Here is a 17,165-nt window from a genome sequence, read left to right as displayed (position 1 = left end):
CACTATTTTGCTTCAGATCTTACAAAGAAAAGAGCCATACATAGAGAAATGTCAATATAGAGGCAGGCTTTAGGAAAGGCAGATGGATACAAGACCAGATAGCTAGTATCAAATGAGAGAGCAATAGAACACAAGAAAGTGATTACTTTTGATTTATTGACAATAGCAAGACTTTTGGCTCTGAAGTTTATACTAGAAGATGGAAGACACTGAGACTAAGGGGCATACCACAACATCAGATTCTTCTTCTGAGGAACCACTACAATGAACAAGAAGCAATAACAACTTGAGATAAGCAGACAACACTATTGCATTAGCTGGAAGTAAAAAAAACTTAAAGGAGTCATTTTGAAAGGAAAAGCAAAAAATCAGGGTTAGTTTAAATACTACAAAGGTAATGGTAACTGACTTCTTAGGCAAAAAAGTGAAAACAGTTGTTAATTCAGTTTTCTTGGACTTAAGAATAGATAAAAGAGATCAGTGTACTGAAGAAAGGAGAGTAATATTAAACTCAGGCAAGATCATGAAGAATACTGTAAGGACATTTCAGTCTCAGCAAAGTTCAGACTAATTAAAGGAATTCTCTTTCCAGTGTAACTACTATGGAAACTGGACAAAGAGAAGGAATAGATGCCTTAAAGTTAATGCTTTAAGGTTACTTACTATGAGTAGAGTATCAGGTTGGCTATTCCTCAAACTGATAATCCACAATCAGAAACTCACATTATTTTGGTCATATGAAATAAGTAGATGATAGACAAGAAAAAACTATTATCTGTGACAAAGCTAAAGGAAGCAGAAGGTGAAGACAACCAAAAGTTGAAGGACAGAAAGATCATATTTATCCACAAAAGAAGGATCTCTTATCTAGGAGATGGGTTGATCAAGTATACATAAATGGAAATTCTGCTAGATAGAGGGATAACAACTCTGATTAACAAGTGCTCAAAATTTGTCACAGAATAAAAAACAAATGATTCAGAAGGATAACTTTAATAATGATTAAGTGTTTTAATAAATATTGTATTTATTAATTATCATGACCTTACTAAATATTTACATAGATGACTTAAACTTTTTTTAGTTTGGCTATGTATCGCTTAATTATGGCTAGAGATTTTAATCAAGTTTTCAATCCTTTATTAAATCACAATATTGCTCCATCTAAATCCAATTCTAGTACGTGGAAAATATTAAACATCGGAGGTTAATTAGGTAGCTGCACGTTTTGTTGTTGTTTATTCGTTTAGTCGCTTCCGACTCTTCGTGACTTCATGGACCAGCCCACGCCAGAGCTTCCTGTCGGTCGTCGACACCCCCAGCTCCCTCAGGGACGAGTCCGTCACCTCTAGAATATCATCCATCCACCTTGCCCTTGGTCGGCCCCTCTTCCTTTTGCCCTCCACTCTCCCGAGCATCAGCATCTTCTCCAGGGTGTCCTGTCTTCTCATTATGTGGCCAAAGTATTTCAGTTTTGCCTTTAATATCATTCCCTCAAGTGAGCAGTCTGGCTTTATTTCCTGGAGGATGGACTGGTTTGATCTTCGTGCAGTCCAAGGCACTCTCAGAATTTTCCTCCAACACCACAGTTCAAAAGCATCGATCTTCCTTCGCTCAGCCTTCCTTATGGTCCAGCTCTCGCAGCCATATGTTACTACGGGGAACACCATTGCTTTAACTATGCGGGCCTTTGTTGTCAGCGTGATGTATCTGCTCTTAACTATTTTATCGAGATTTGTCATTGCTCTTCTCCCAAGGATTAAGCGTCTTCTGATTTCCTGACTGCAGTCAGCATCTGCAGTAATCTTCGCACCTAGGAATACAAAGTCTTTCACTGCTTCTACATTTTCTCCCTCTATTTGCCAGTTATCAATCAAGCTGGTTGCCATAATCTTGGTTTTTTTGAGGTTTAGCTGCAAACCAGCTTTTGCACTTTCTTCTTTCACCTTCATCATAAGGCTCCTCAGTTCCTCTTCACTTTCAGCCATCAAAGTGGTATCATCTGCATATCTGAGATTGTTAATGTTTCTTCCAGAGATTTTAACTCCAGCCTTGGATTCCTCAAGCCCAGCTTGTCGCATGATGTGTTCTGCATACAAGTTGAATAGGTAGGGTGAGAGGATACAGCCCTGCCGTACTCCTTTCCCAATCGTAAACCAGTCTGTTGTTCCGTGATCTGTTCTTACTGTTGCTACTTGGTCGTTATACAGATTCTTCAGGAGGCAGACAAGATGACTTGGTATCCCCATACCACTAAGAACTTGCCACAATTTGTTATGGTCCACACAGTCAAAGGCTTTAGAATAGTCAATAAAACAGAAATAGATGTTTTTCTGAAACTCCCTGGCTTTTTCCATTATCCAGCGGATATTGGCAATTTGGTCTCTAGTTCCTCTGCCTTTTCTAAACCCAGCTTGTACATCTGGCAATTCTCGCTCCATGAACTGCTGAAGTCTACCTTGCAGGATCTTGAGCATTACCTTACTGGCATGTGAAATGAGTGCCACTGTTCGATAGTTTGAACATTCTTTAGTGTTTCCCTTTTTTGGTATGGGGATATAAGTTGATTTTTTCCAGTCTGATGGCCATTCTTGTGTTTTCCAAATTTGCTGGCATATAGCATGCATTACCTTGACAGCATCATCTTGCAAGATTTTGAACAGTTCAGCTGGGATGCCGTCGTCTCCTGTTGCCTTGTTATTAGCAATGCTTCTTAAGGCCCACTCAACCTCACTCTTCAGGATGTCTGGCTCTAGCTCACTGACCACACCGTCAAAGCTATCCCCGATATTGTTATCCTTCCTATACAGGTCTTCTGTATATTCTTGCCACCTTTTCTTGATCTCTTCTTCTTCTGTTAGGTCCTTGCCATCTTTGTTTTTGATCATACCCATTTTGGCCTGGAATTTACCTCCAATGTTTCTAATTTTCTGGAAGAGGTCTCTTGTCCTTCCTATTCTATTGTCTTCTTCCACTTCCGCGCATTGCTTGTTTAAAAACAATTCCTTATCTCTTCTGGCTAACCTCTGGAATTTTGCATTTAATTGGGCATATCTCCCCCTATCACTGTTGCCTTTTGCTTTCCTTCTTTCTTGGGCTACTTCTAGTGTCTCAGCAGACAGCCATTTTGCCTTCTTGGTTTTCTCTTTCTTTGGGATGTATTTTGTTGCTGCCTCTTGGACAATGCTGCCAACTTCTGTCCAGAGTTCTTCCGGGACCCTATCTACTAAGTCCAGTCCCTTAAATCTATTCTTCACCTCCACTGCATATTCCTTAGGAATATTAGTGAGCTCATATCTAGCTGATCTGTGGGTCTTCCCTAATCTCTTTAGTCTGATCCTAAATTGTGCAAGAAGAAGTTCGTGATCTGAACTACAGTTAGCTCCAGGCCTTGTTTTTACTGACTGTACAGATGTCCGCCACCTTTGGCTGCAAAGGATGTAATCAATCTGATTTCGGTGTTGTCCATCTGGTGAAGTCCATGTATAAAGCCGTCTCTTAGGTTGTTGGAAGAGAGTGTTTGTTATGCAGAGTGAGTTGTCTTGGCAAAATTCTATCAGCCTATGTCCTGCTTCATTTTGTTCTCCCAGGCCATACTTACCTGTAATTCGAGGTGTCATTTGACTGCCCACCTTAGCATTCCAGTCTCCTGTGATGAAAATAACATCTCTTTTAGGCGTGTTGTCCAGTAGGTGCTGCAGATCCTCATAGAACTGCTCTACTTCAGCTTCTTCAGCATTTGTGGTTGGGGTGTATATTTGGATCACTGTGATGTTAGATGGCTTGCCCTGAATTCGAATTGAGATCATTCTGTCGTTTTTTGGGTTGTATCCAAGCACTGCTTTAGCCACTTTACTATTAATTATGAAGGCTACTCCATTTCTTCTGTGGTCCTCTTGTCCACAGTAGTAGATCTGGTGGTCATTTGATGTGAAGTGGCCCATTCCAGTCCATTTCAGTTCACTGACGCCCAGAATGTCTATCTTTAATCTTGACATCTCACCAATAACCACATCCAATTTGCCCTGGCTCATAGATCTTACATTCCAGGTTCCAATGGTGTGTTGATCCTTAGAACATCGGATTCGCCCTTCACCACCAGCACCGTCGGCTGCTAGCCGTCCTTTCGGCTTTGAGCTAGCTGCGTCATCACGTCTGGGGCTAGTTGAGCTCATCCTCTGTTCCTCCCCAGTAGCATTTTGACCATCTTCCGACCTGGGGGGTCTCACCTTCCGATGGTATACTGACATATCTCTGGTTGTACTGATCCATTTAGTTTTCACGGCAAGAATACTGGGGTGGGTTGCCATTACCTTCCCCAGGGATCGCATTTAGTCTGACCTCTCTGTCATGACCTTCCCGTCTTGGGTGGCCCTTCACGGTTTAGCTCATGGCATCATTGAGGTGCTCAAGCTCCAGCACCACGACAAGGTAACGATCCTTTGCTGAAGAGGTAGCTGCACAGTAACTGATAAATCTTTTAGAACAAGAATATACTTTTTTGTTCGGTTCTACATCAGAGTTATTCACAACAAGATTATTTCCTGGTATCTTAATCCTTAGTTGAACAGGTTAATAAGTGTAATATAGGAACTCTAGCTATATCAGATCATGTCTGATCTAATTATCTCTGCCTATCCAATAAGATCAGGCAGTGCCAGCATGCTTCAGGTCCTGTCTCCTAAGCAATTTCATCCTATGAGAGTGAGGAGATAAGCTTTCTCTGTTGCTGTGCCTGCCCTATGGAATAGTAGTACCCCAGAGATCCAGATGGCCCCAATCCTGCCTGCCTTTCATAAGGCTTTGAAGACCTGTTTGTTTCCCAGGCACTGGGTCATGAGGATTTGTGAACCCGTCTGGTTTGATTATTCTGATTATGCCTCTCACATAAAATAGGAAAAATTCTCATTCAATATAGTTATCGCTTTGATGTTATAAGACATAAATTGAGTTATTTAGGCCAATGCTACTAGGGATCTAAAACAATGTCTTGAAATAAGGTTTTTCCAACTTCCTTCAGTGAGGTTTATGTAACTGTGATCTTCAAGGTTGGTAAAGATCTTGCTAATTGTTCAAGATCTTGTCTGATTTCCTCATGCAAAAATATTGACAGTGACCCTGGTGTGCAGACGATAAATAATATTACCTTTGATTATCCATCACATAATACCTGGTTTTAGAGAAGGTTGTAAAGCATCTGATATTAGATTGCTAATTCTGGTGCAGAATATCCATTATGGCAACCAAAGCTGTTTCAATACCATACCTTGGATGAAAGCCTGATTGACATGGGTCTAGAGATAATCAGTATCATTCAGATGCATCTGAAACTGTGAGGCCACAACTTACAGATCAACATTCCCAGAAACTGAATATCTGAGACCGGCCATAATTGTATACATCCCGACAGGGTTTCTTGAGTGGAAATTTCAATTCTGTCTCTTTAAAGCCATGTGGGGGGAGGGGAACATATCCCTCTTGCAAGGAAGAGATCTCACCTCTACATACATTCTATCCTCAGCCTTGAGATTTACAAGCTGAAGACTTCCATGGAAGAAATGGCAAACTGAAGAAAGCTCTGCAAAACACGGAGCTGATGATCGTGGCAAAATGAAGACCCGGTGAGTAGACCAGCTCTTCGATAATTCCTTTCTAGACAAGGAGAGGGTTGAGAGCACCCACAAGTGCTCCAAACAGCTGTTCCTAGCAAGGAGACTGAAAGACAGTGGTCTCCAGTGGGATTAGAGCTCTGGGAGAGGAGGGAATAACCATCTTGCTCAAACCGTGGTCAGCGCCTTTGAAAGGTCACTAAGTTCACATACTTCCTTTTCTAATCGCTTTTGTAAATTGCTTGCTAACTGCTTTTTGGCTATTAGGAACCTTTGGATCAACAGGTTCTACAGCACTGGGTGAGTTTTCTTCAATCCTTAGTGAAAGAAGTTTTAACTATAAATTTAAGAACTTAAAAAAAAACATCTGGAATAAACAGCAAAAGGGTGATTAAAACTTAGATTTTAGAAAGTTACAAATGGACTAAGGGTCCAGATAAATTTGAAATAAGATTTTGGAACTAATCATAAAGAATTCTTCCCGTGGGAAAATGCTTTTGATTTTTTTTAAAAAAATAAGACTTTAAAAAATTGGACACTAGGAGGAAGTAGAAGGAATCAAAGATTATAATTAAAGAAGAACAGCCAAACTCAACTTACATATTACAGAATTAAGCAAAATATTTTAACACTGGACATATTGAAGGATATTTTTGAGCAATGGACCCAGAAGTTAATTTTAATAGTGTCTGCCTCTATAGATAGTGTTTAAAAGATGTTATGGAAGGGAACAAATTCTACCAGACAAGATCAAGACTGATTTGAAAATGGATTTAAAACTGACAGGCTACAAGAATGACATGGAAAAGATGTTGCACTGGCCATACAAAAGAAACTGGATGATGTCTTAATAACTTAAAAGGGATATACAAATAACAAACCAAGAGAGTGACCTGGAGAATTTTCCTATACTGGATTTACAAAAGAGGCTTGTTAAGAGTTTTGAAGAATTTTGTGAGAAAAGACAAAGAAAAAATGAAAAGAAATCAAGTTCTATGATATTCTTTGAAGGGACTAAAGATCAAGATTGTTAGAAGTAAAAGGAAGGAATATAAAGTTGGTTTATTTGATCAAGGTTAAAATAGATATGTTATCTCTGGTAACCCTTAATGGACTTTTGCTGACATCAGGACTGAAATGATAAGGCTTTATGGATTTGTTTATAGATAAGAGATAGGATATGGGAAGAAGAGATCATTTGTTGTATTTTAAGAGAAGTTGATAAGTTACTAAAATTGTTTATAGTTGTTTTGATGAAGGGGGAAGTCATTTCTTTATATATTTCTTTTCTTTTTCTTTACTATATTTTTCTTTTTTCTTTCTTTTCTATTTCTTTTTTCTTTCTATTGTACCTTCTACATTTTCTTTCCATTCTTTTTTTTAGTTTGTATTAGTTTGTAATGTTGTAATTGTAATCTTTAATAAAACTACTTTTAAAAAATGAGGTCTACAAGCTGAAAAAAATCCAAAGCAACAGGAAAGTAACTGCCATAGTTACACTGCTATAATCTGCCCTAAGACTGGAGCCCCCACAAAAATGTATTCAGTGAAATTTGCCCACAAAAAAACAATACAAACTTTTCCCAGCAAACTGATTGTTCTTTCTCCCTCCCTCCAACACGGCCTCTCCTGTGCAGATGCAAGAGGTAGAGAAGCAAGCTCTCTTTACAGCTTCTCCACTGCAGTGAATTAAAAATCGGCCTCATTCTGTGTTTAATCTGATCTATCTCAAGAGATTTCCCATTTGTGCTGCAGCTGATATCGCGACTGCTCATTGCTCTCAGTTCTCTAATAAACCAAGGCTCTGCAAGAGAGAGCATGGTCCTTAGGCACAATAGTATTAACAGTATGAATTGTCTCCATATTCTACAGATCATCAGAACAGTAATACTGAAGGACTGTGACATTCTCACAGAAAACCTCACTCTTACTCAGTAAGTAATTATTCTGTATTGTGAATATGAAAATGCTTTGTAAGGTCCAAAAAAAGCCAGTGTGAGTCTATAGCATATATATAAACCAGCGATACTTGACTAGTTGTTTTCTATCCAAAATATAAATAGCAGGTTTCATGGTTTTGCTTAAAAGACCCCAGTCAATTTTATGGACCTTCTGTTAATTCAACACTGTAGCAACAAAAAGAGTGGTCAAGAGGACGCAACACTTAACAAGCAAAAATGCAACATGTTAAAGTCTTCTCATACTAAATCATAGAAAAAGCATTAGTTTCTGCTTTTTAAAGACATGGGAAATCTGCCAGAAAAGAATAGTGCTTGAATGCCATCAATAATACTTCTGTCATTTATAAGGATATTTTAAAAGATAACTTGCATTAGAGAAGCATGGATTAACTAAAACACAGCTATTCCTTGCTTTAGGGAATACTGCATCATGCATTCTCTTACAGATTACAGGGCTACAATATTTTCAACCCTTGAATTCAGAGAAGCCACAAAAAAAAAAGTCTAAATAACTTGCCTCTTAAACCCACTTAACCCAAAAAGCTCCAAATAGTTAAATAATTCAGAAAGTTCTCAGATACAATGTTTTGAGGGCCTACTAGATATTTTCCAACTTCTTTTCAAAAGAAACCCTTTCTCTTCTTTTATGTGGCACATACCATAATAAAGGCTATGTATATTCCATGATTTTATACAAGTACCAAATAATATACTTGCACAAAAGAGAGCTAATGTGATATGACAATTATCATGTAGAACTGTTGAGATCCCAGTTCAACTTTCATCTTAGCTGCTGAGCGGCATTGGGTCACATTCGTTCAGCCCAAAAGAGCCAATGTGGTACAGTGGTTAAGGTGCTAGATTAGAAGCAGGGAGATCTAGTCCTCCCTTAGGTATGAAAGGCAATTGGGTGACCTTGCACCAGTCACTCCTTCTCAGTCCTAAACAGCATCAGGCTCTGAAACAAGCCAACTGATAAACAAATCCAGTTGTTGCATCATTTGTTGACAGCTTTGCTGTAAGAACTAGACAAGCACAGCACAAAAACAAGCAGATCCTGCAACCATGCAGGACAAATGCTAAGAAAAACAACAACACTCTTTCAGCCCAACCTAAAGTTGTTGTAGGAATAAAATAGAGATCCCACCAACATGTGCAATCCAACAAAGACCAAAACAAGCCCTGTTCTTGCTTAACTTCCTGTACGCAATACTGTAATCTCTTGTCACCGGGTTAGCAGACTGTTACACTGATCGTAAAGTGCACCATAACTTAAGGATCCTAGAAGTGCAAGCAATTCCAAGGCTACTAAAACAACCGAGCCATATCGTTTATCAGGAGAGGTTTCATTTGCAGGTATTGTCATTAGATGTTAAAGAAGAGGAAGAAGTGTGTGTGTGTTTGTGTGCACAGACGTGTGTTTTCTTCCTCATTGTTATTTGAAAGCATGCAAATGCAAGTAAATAGGTACCGCTTTGGTGGAACGGTAATGGCGTTCCATGACTGTCGTGCTGGCCACATGACCATGGAAGCATCTTCGGACAACACTGGCTCTTCGGCCACGAAACTGAGATGAGCTTCTTAAGTGTTCCATTTCTAGAAATATGCTTTTTCAAGCAGGGGGAAGTATCCTCCCTCACAAGAGTCCCCACTGGGAGATAATTTTTGCTAGTTGTGATTATGGTCCAGTATAGTAATGCTGGAGGCAAACATGTGTTAATACAATGCATGTATTAAAAATAAGGAAGTGATTGCCCTGCTTGCACAGAACAGATCAGGCCCAAAGATTTTGGATTTACATAACTAAGAGATCATTGTGGTTTCTGTGCAGCTTTATCAGCAACGTATTATGCAACACAAGGCAAACAAACAAATAAGGTGTCCCAAGCATTTGTACATATAAGATAGGGAAATGCACGCCAGTAGGTTTACTTGGAGCAGCTTTGCCCAGTCTTCTGCTCTCTAAATGTGTTGGCAACTAAGCCTTCTGGAAATTGTATCTTAATATATTTCAATGCGTCTGGATAGCACAAGATTAGAGAAGAATGCCATAGAAGATATAGAATGGAATATATCTCTTATGTCTTAAACATTGATATTTCCTATTCTGTTAAAAAAAATGGAAAATATATGAACTAGAAAAAAAAAGTTTAAATCTAAAAAAAAAAACCTATTATTTATAAACTCTTTTCCAATGCAAATTTTTGCACTAGAATGCAAACAGTACATTATTCAAGGATATTTGCTCAAAGTAGTGTATGTTCCCAATTAGTTACCAATTCAAAGTGAAGTATCTAATTAGATAGAAACATATGAACAATTCTTGTTACTCTGAATGTATTAGAAGGATCTTTTTCTCATTTAATCTGGAAAGCAGAAGGTGGAAGTTAGCTTCCTTGTATTAACAAAAACAAAAACAAACCCTCAAAAGCTCAAATTTAGGTTAGAATTCCCCATAGTAAATGCTATTTCATACAGGCAGCCTTAATATTAAAAATCCTCCTCCTCACTATTAAAAAGTATATTGTTAGTAAATAATACACAAAAGATATCTATTTTCAATAACTGTAATACCCAACTGCAACCCAAGTAAGAATGTAACCAACTATTCCCAAACACTACTTTTCATCATACAACAAATAATCCTCTAGTTCCTTAGAGAATAAATATATTATTACATTCTCTTTCATGGATCACACAATACAAGTTATACATTCTTATTCTGAAGTTCAATTTTAACAATCAATTAGACATGTTAATATATTACCCCACCCATTATATGATTTAATTGTGCTTCGTCTACATTTATGTTTTTCAGACGGGCTGGGCCAACTGCAAATTCCAGCGAAACAAAACTCTCTAGACATTTCCTTTCTAGCCTCAGGGCTACAAAACTTCTTTAAGATTACTCAAGCCAAGAGTGTGCAAGAACAAAACTGCCATACTCTACCTAGAGGCAAAAATAAGCTTGTCCATTCTTAGATTTCTTCCAAAAATTTAAGTCACATTTCAAGAGCATTAAACTACTAAAATAATATTAAACATCCTCATTTAATTTAACATTTATCTCCCTGGTAAAAGCAGATCAAGGCAGAATACTGTTCAAAGAAAGTAAAGCAAAATGAACAAAAGCAAGTTAGGGATTGTCTACAATCCCAAACAACATGTAGTACAAAAACCTACCTAGGAATAAGTTCCAATGAACTCAGTGTTACTTTTTCAAAACAGACATAAACTGAACTGCATCAGTAAGTCTGAAATCATATCTAGAAAGATTCCTGTTACTTTGCCTTAAAAAAAAATAGAAATAGTGCTGTGGAACACACAGCAACAAGTGAAAATCATAATGTATTTCTTTTCTGAAATATACCTTACAACTGGGTAATCAGAATGGCTGTCATCTGTCAAAATTTTTATAGACAATTAAGGATGCAATTCTACAACCACTGCCAATTTCATCCAAGAATAGTATTAGGTACCAAATCCTTTATGTTTACTGCTATATAAAATGTTCCCCTCTGATCCCCAACGATTGTGGATGCAACAATTATTTTATAACTTTGAGACACCCAGCTATAGAAAGAGAAAGCTACCAGGATTGCTTCCCACTACTCCATCACAGACAAAAAATGCAACCTGGAGAGGTGACCTCTTTTCCAGAATGGCAGAAGTAAGGAAAATCTACTGATAATGGCTCATTACCAGACACAGTTTCAAATCTAATTGTCTCAATCAGTTGTGCCAAGTGGAAATTTACAATTACAGTTGTTGTTGTTTATTCGTTTAGTCGCTTCCGACTCTTCGTGACTTCATGGACCAGCCCACGCCAGAGCTTCCTGTCGGTCGTCGACACCCCCAGCTCCCCCAGGGACGAGTCCGTCACCTTTAGAATATCATCCATCCATCTTGCCCTTGGTCGGCCCCTCTTCCTTTTGCCTTCCACTCTCCCTAGCATCAGCATCTTCTCCAGGGTGTCCTGTCTTCTCATTATGTGGCCCAAGTATTTCAGTTTTGCCTTTAATATCATTCCCTCAAGTGAGCAGTCTGGCTTTATTTCCTGGAGGATGGACTGGTTGGATCTTCTTGCAGTCCAAGGCACTCCCAGAATTTTCCTCCAACACCACAGTTCAAAAGCATCGATCTTCCTTCGCTCAGCCTTCCTTATGGTCCAGCTCTCGCAGCCATATGTTACTACAGGGAACACCATTGCTTTAACTATGCGGGCCTTTGTTGTCAGTGTGATGTGTCTGCTCTTAACTATTTTATCGAGATTTGTCATTGCTCTTCTCCCAAGGATTAAGCGTCTTCTGATTTCCTGACTGCGGTCAGCATCTGCAGTAATCTTTGCACCTAGGAATACAAAGTCTTTCACTGCTTCTACATTTTCTCCCTCTATTTGCCAGTTATCAATCAAGTTGGTTGCCATAATCTTGGTTTTTTTGAGGTTTAGCTGCAAACCAGCTTTTGCACTTTCTTCTTTCACCTTCATCATAAGGCTCCTCAGTTCCTCTTCACTTTCAGCCATCAAAGTGGTATCATCTGCATATCTGAGATTGTTAATGTTTCTTCCAGAGATTTTAACTCCAGCCTTGGATTCCTCAAGCCCAGCTTGTCGCATGATGTGTTCTGCATACAAGTTGAATAGGTAGGGTGAGAGTATACAGCCCTGTCGTACTCCTTTCCCAATCTTAAACCAGTCCGTTGTTCCGTAGTCTGTTCTTACTGTTGCTACTTGGTCGTTATAGAGATTCTTCAGGAGGCATACAAGATGACTTGGTATCCCCATACCGCTAAGACCTTGCCACAATTTGTTATGGTCCACACAGTCAAAGGCTTTAGAATAGTCAATAAAACAGAAATAGATGTTTTTCTGAAACTCCCTGGCTTTTTCCATTATCCAGCGGATATTGGCAATTTGGTCTCTAGTTCCTCTGCCTTTTCTAAACCCAGCTTGTACATCTGGCAATTCTCGCTCCATGAACTGCTGAAGTCTACCTTGCAGGATCTTGAGCATTACCTTACTGGCATGTGAAATGAGTGCCACTGTTCGATAGTTTGAACATTCTTTAGTGTTCCCCTTTTTTGATATGGGGATATAAGTTGATTTTTTCCAATCTGATGGCCATTCTTGTGTTTTCCAAATTTGCTGGCATATAGCATGCATTACCTTGACAGCATCATCTTGCAAGATTTTGAACAGTTCAGCTGGGATGCCGTCGTCTCCTGCTGCCTTGTTATTAGCAATGCTTCTTAAGGCCCATTCAACCTCACTCTTCAGGATGTCTGGCTCTAGCTCACTGACCACACCGTCAAAGCTATCCCCGATATTGTTATCCTTCCTATACAGGTCTTCTGTATATGCTTGCCACCTTTTCTTGATCTCTTCTTCTTCTGTTAGGTCCTTGCCATCTTTGTTTTTGATAGTAAGCCATAATGTTTATAACTGTTACGCTGCAATTAAAAATTCAGCTATAAGCACAATGTATCATATTCTGAAATCAGAACTGCAGTGATCATTTCACAGTCAAGATGTATCACACACACCTGCGTTTTATTCTCCCTGCAGGGATTATCTGCCTCTTATCTTTTTCTGGTGGCACTAACCAAGCATTTAATTTATTTGTTATTGCACTATCAAATATAAAATATGTATTTATTTCACAATATATATAGCCCACCACATTCCTATATTGGATATTTCAGTGAGACAACAATCTAAATATACCTCCAAATCAACCATGAAGCACTTATTGGAAAAAAGATAAAAGGTTTTAGAACAGCCCTCAAAATCCCCACACTTGAATATTACTTAAAATATTGGAGAGATATCTAAAATGCAGTCTAGGCAAATAGACCCAATAATATTTCTGATCTAGTAAAGTTGTGCAAGGAGGAGTGAGAAAAAATTCCAAAAGCAAGAACAGGAAACCTTAGCTGGCTATAGGAAATGGTTAAAAATGGTTATTTCTGTTAAAGTAGGAGCTACAAGGTATGGTCTGGAACAGTATCCAAACTTCTGCATCTGCCATATTGACTGTTTTCTTATTTTTAATCTGTAAATAATTGTACTTAAATAGTAAGCATACATTCAAATTTGCAGAAAGATATCCTGTTTAACTTTGTACTATACAGACAGTGTCAGCTTCTGCTCATGTAAGGATTCATTGAAGCACACTGTACAATTTGACAAGGGGCTGCCTAAACTTTTACATACAACTGTATTAAGATTTAAATGAAGCTCTGATCACACTCTGGTATTGTGTCATAGTATTGCAGATTTATATACACTTCTAAATGTTTCACAAATTCTCATCACCAGAGCTTTTCTGGAGTCTAGAGGGTACATTACAGTTCTTATACTGAGAATTCTCAGCTTTATATTACTCTGTTGAGGTACAACTGACAGGATCACACTGGTACTAATAAAACATGGCCATTTCATATGTGCTACAAAATACAGAAAGCAAATTTTGAATTCCCTTGAAGTACACTGGCTTCGCATCAAACTATTATGCCAGAGGACAAAGTTCATCCAAAAGATAAGCTTCTCAAGTACCCCTTTAATTTACTGCATCTTCTGTGAAAAATCAATTATTTGAAGAGGGTAGGACATGGGTAATGGCTATTGAGTTGTTGAGCAGTCTGCAAAGTGTGCATTACCTAAATATTTAAATAGACCCAAAGGATGTGAACAATTTCAGGGCAAAAGGCCATTATCAGTACTTTAGCTGGTTTATAGTGTACCAGATGGGAATATGGTCTATTTTAAATATTGATTTATATTAGAGACAAGTTATTGGTTGCCATTTATATAGTCCACTAACATTTAAATCATTTTTGTGTACAAGGATGGGGATTAAAATATTTGATTATACTTCACGTAAATTGTACAAAGCACTATTATTCAGTAACCCACCCACCCCGCAGAATGCCAGTCCATATATGACTGGCACTTCACATGTTCTTCAGCATCAGCAAATTCCTTCTGTACCCTAGGATGCAATTCATCTGGTTCCGGAGTTTAAAGTCCAAGTAATTAGTATTCTTTGACCATGGTCCTATTAGTCTCAAGTCCTTTTCTTTTAACCTCATCTTCACAGTTCCCTACAGAATACATATCTAATCCTAGGGAAGACGAAGCTAAAATAAGAGTTATACAGTCGTGGCAATGTAGGTGATGCAACTGCCAGCATAGGGACAGTTATTTTTTTTTTCATTTTCTCATTACTGAAGTTGTAACAAAGTTCATATATTGTACTTCTAGTTGTTTAACCATTGTTTATAGTGTAAACCACAAATGACTGGGTTGGCATAACATGCTAAGTGAAAAACTATAATTTATAACTCAAACAAGCTTGATTCACAAAACACATTAAGCCAAAACCAAACAAACAATATTATATAAACCCTGTTACTGTTATTTTTAAAGCATAGATTTAGTATTATCTTAATTATGACACAGTCAATCAACTGTGGTTTTAAAAAATCAAGGTATAGCCTGATATTTATTTCTAGTACTTATACATATGCAATCTAAAAAGGTTTTGGAAAACAGAGAACTCTATTAGATGTCCTTTCTAACCACACAAATCGCAAACCACATAAATCCTTTCTAATCCTTTCTGATCACACAAATCATCCTTCTCAGACAATTCAATTTGTCTGTCCAAATGTATACAAATACATACTTTATCACTACATCAGCCATACAGTATTAAAAATACACCAGATAATCCTCAGACATGAATAGGTACACAATTTATCCTTACAAAAAATTATTGCTGAACTAAAATGCATCTACTCTTTACAAAATATTCTGTGGGTAGATTAGCAGAAAAATAATAGTTGCAATAAGCACATGCTTTCTAACACAGCTGATTTTTGTTCAAGTTTACATTTGTACAGGTATCCCTATTTTGACACAGATCAGGGTAAAATGCTGAGCACCTTATAAAACTGCCTTATATGTCATTGTTTTAGTTAAACTTTAACAGTCACTGACAAGTTTTTACAAAATACTTTCCTTGAGACAATTCTCTTGTGGACTTAAATATAGTTTAAAAAAACATTAACTGAAGCAAAGAGTTTTTTTTAATCTAAAAACAAATTAATACTGGTTAAAATAGATAAAACTGTAAAGGCACGAAGAGTTCATAATATCAGTTTAGTGTATAAAATGAATCTTAGTGTATCTATCTAAACAATGTACAAATAAGAATCTGCGTTATTCTGGATAGTTCAAATGGTTTCAGCAGAAGTTTTTTCTTTTACAGTCTTCTTAATCCAGTACTTACTCAACTGTTCATATCTCATATTTGACAAATATTTATCAGCAGATTAACACAATATACTACCACATTCTCTCCCATCCCAAACTATAAAATATTCTTGTCTCAAATATCTTTACAAGTATATACTTTCCTGTGATATATTTACCTTGGTATAACTCCCCAAATTTGGAATATCTATGCAGCGTCTTTAACACCTTTTACCACTTCCTGAGGTCTTCCTATTTAGCAAATCATGTATTACTCAACCCCCCTTGCTTTATGGTTTTTGTTTTTGCTGAGTTCTGCTGCTGTGGTGTCATTAGATACCAGGGTCAGTGTTAGGGTAAGAAATATAGATGGTTTTTATCACATTATTTGCTAGCTTTTTCTGAAAAACTTTTTTTTGTTTCATGGCATATAATCACCTCCTTTTTCTCAGAGATTTTCTATATTTAATTCATTAATATCATCATCCAAATTGTCCAGGTGGTGCTTCCTCTGTCACAGTCCAACATAATTTCATTTAACCTTAGTAAATAATGATTTGATTCAATTTTACTTTTTATTATTTATGTCATTTCCAGCTCAACCAATCATTGACACTGAAGGGAAATTCATTAGAGAGAAATTGATTGAATAAATCATTTTTCTGCCAGCGAATAGGTTTTTCATTGTCATCAAATATAGTTTAAATAGTCACATCGTTAATCCATAAACCATTCAAGATCTCTAATCATCTATGGATATGATTACCTCATTCACAACCTTGTTACCTAGAGTTCCTCATTCTCAAGCACAATTTATAGCAGAAGATTACACAATTACTTATTCCGTCCTTTTTAAAAAAAATGCTGAACAGATGTTCAAGCTGTTCTGTGATTATTTTCTACTAATGATCCAACTCTGGGAAGAAGCAGCATTATGCTATTTATGGAATTACTGAGTGATTGAGCTTCTTGAAAAGGTGTTTGAGAAGAGATATAAATATTCTGAGTAAAAACAACAAATTTAAAATCTGCAGTTTCTCTGTATTATTGTAAGCTGATTTTGTTTCAGTCTCAAATTCTCATTCTTGGTGTTTTTTTAAATAGAATTTTAACTTTAATAACACATTTAAAATGTGGCATGCTACAATCAAGCCAGAGTAAGATTAAACATATCACTTGTTCAAACTTAAATACTCATGCATCTTGTGCATCTTTAATGTCCCTTAATAACTAGCATAAGTAGTCATTCAGCATTAAAAATCTCAAGTGCTTCCACAAGACAGTAGGGGGTGGGGAGATAAGAGATTATAGATATTCAAAACAAAAGGAAGGATAAAT

The 17,165-nt window shown here is 37.3% G+C and overlaps 1 protein-coding gene across 1 annotated transcript in view; it reads right to left on the bottom strand.

The window, feature by feature from the left end:
* Window positions 1-17,165, bottom strand: part of PELI2 (pellino E3 ubiquitin protein ligase family member 2) — a 58,329-nt gene that overhangs the window by 37,242 nt on the left and 3,922 nt on the right. The gene's annotated exons all lie outside the window — the stretch shown is intronic.

Source organism: Candoia aspera, chromosome 1 (genome assembly GCF_035149785.1).
Source record: "Candoia aspera isolate rCanAsp1 chromosome 1, rCanAsp1.hap2, whole genome shotgun sequence".
Classification (NCBI taxonomy): Eukaryota; Metazoa; Chordata; class Lepidosauria; order Squamata; family Boidae; genus Candoia; species Candoia aspera.
This window is presented reverse-complemented; position numbering and strand designations above follow the sequence as displayed.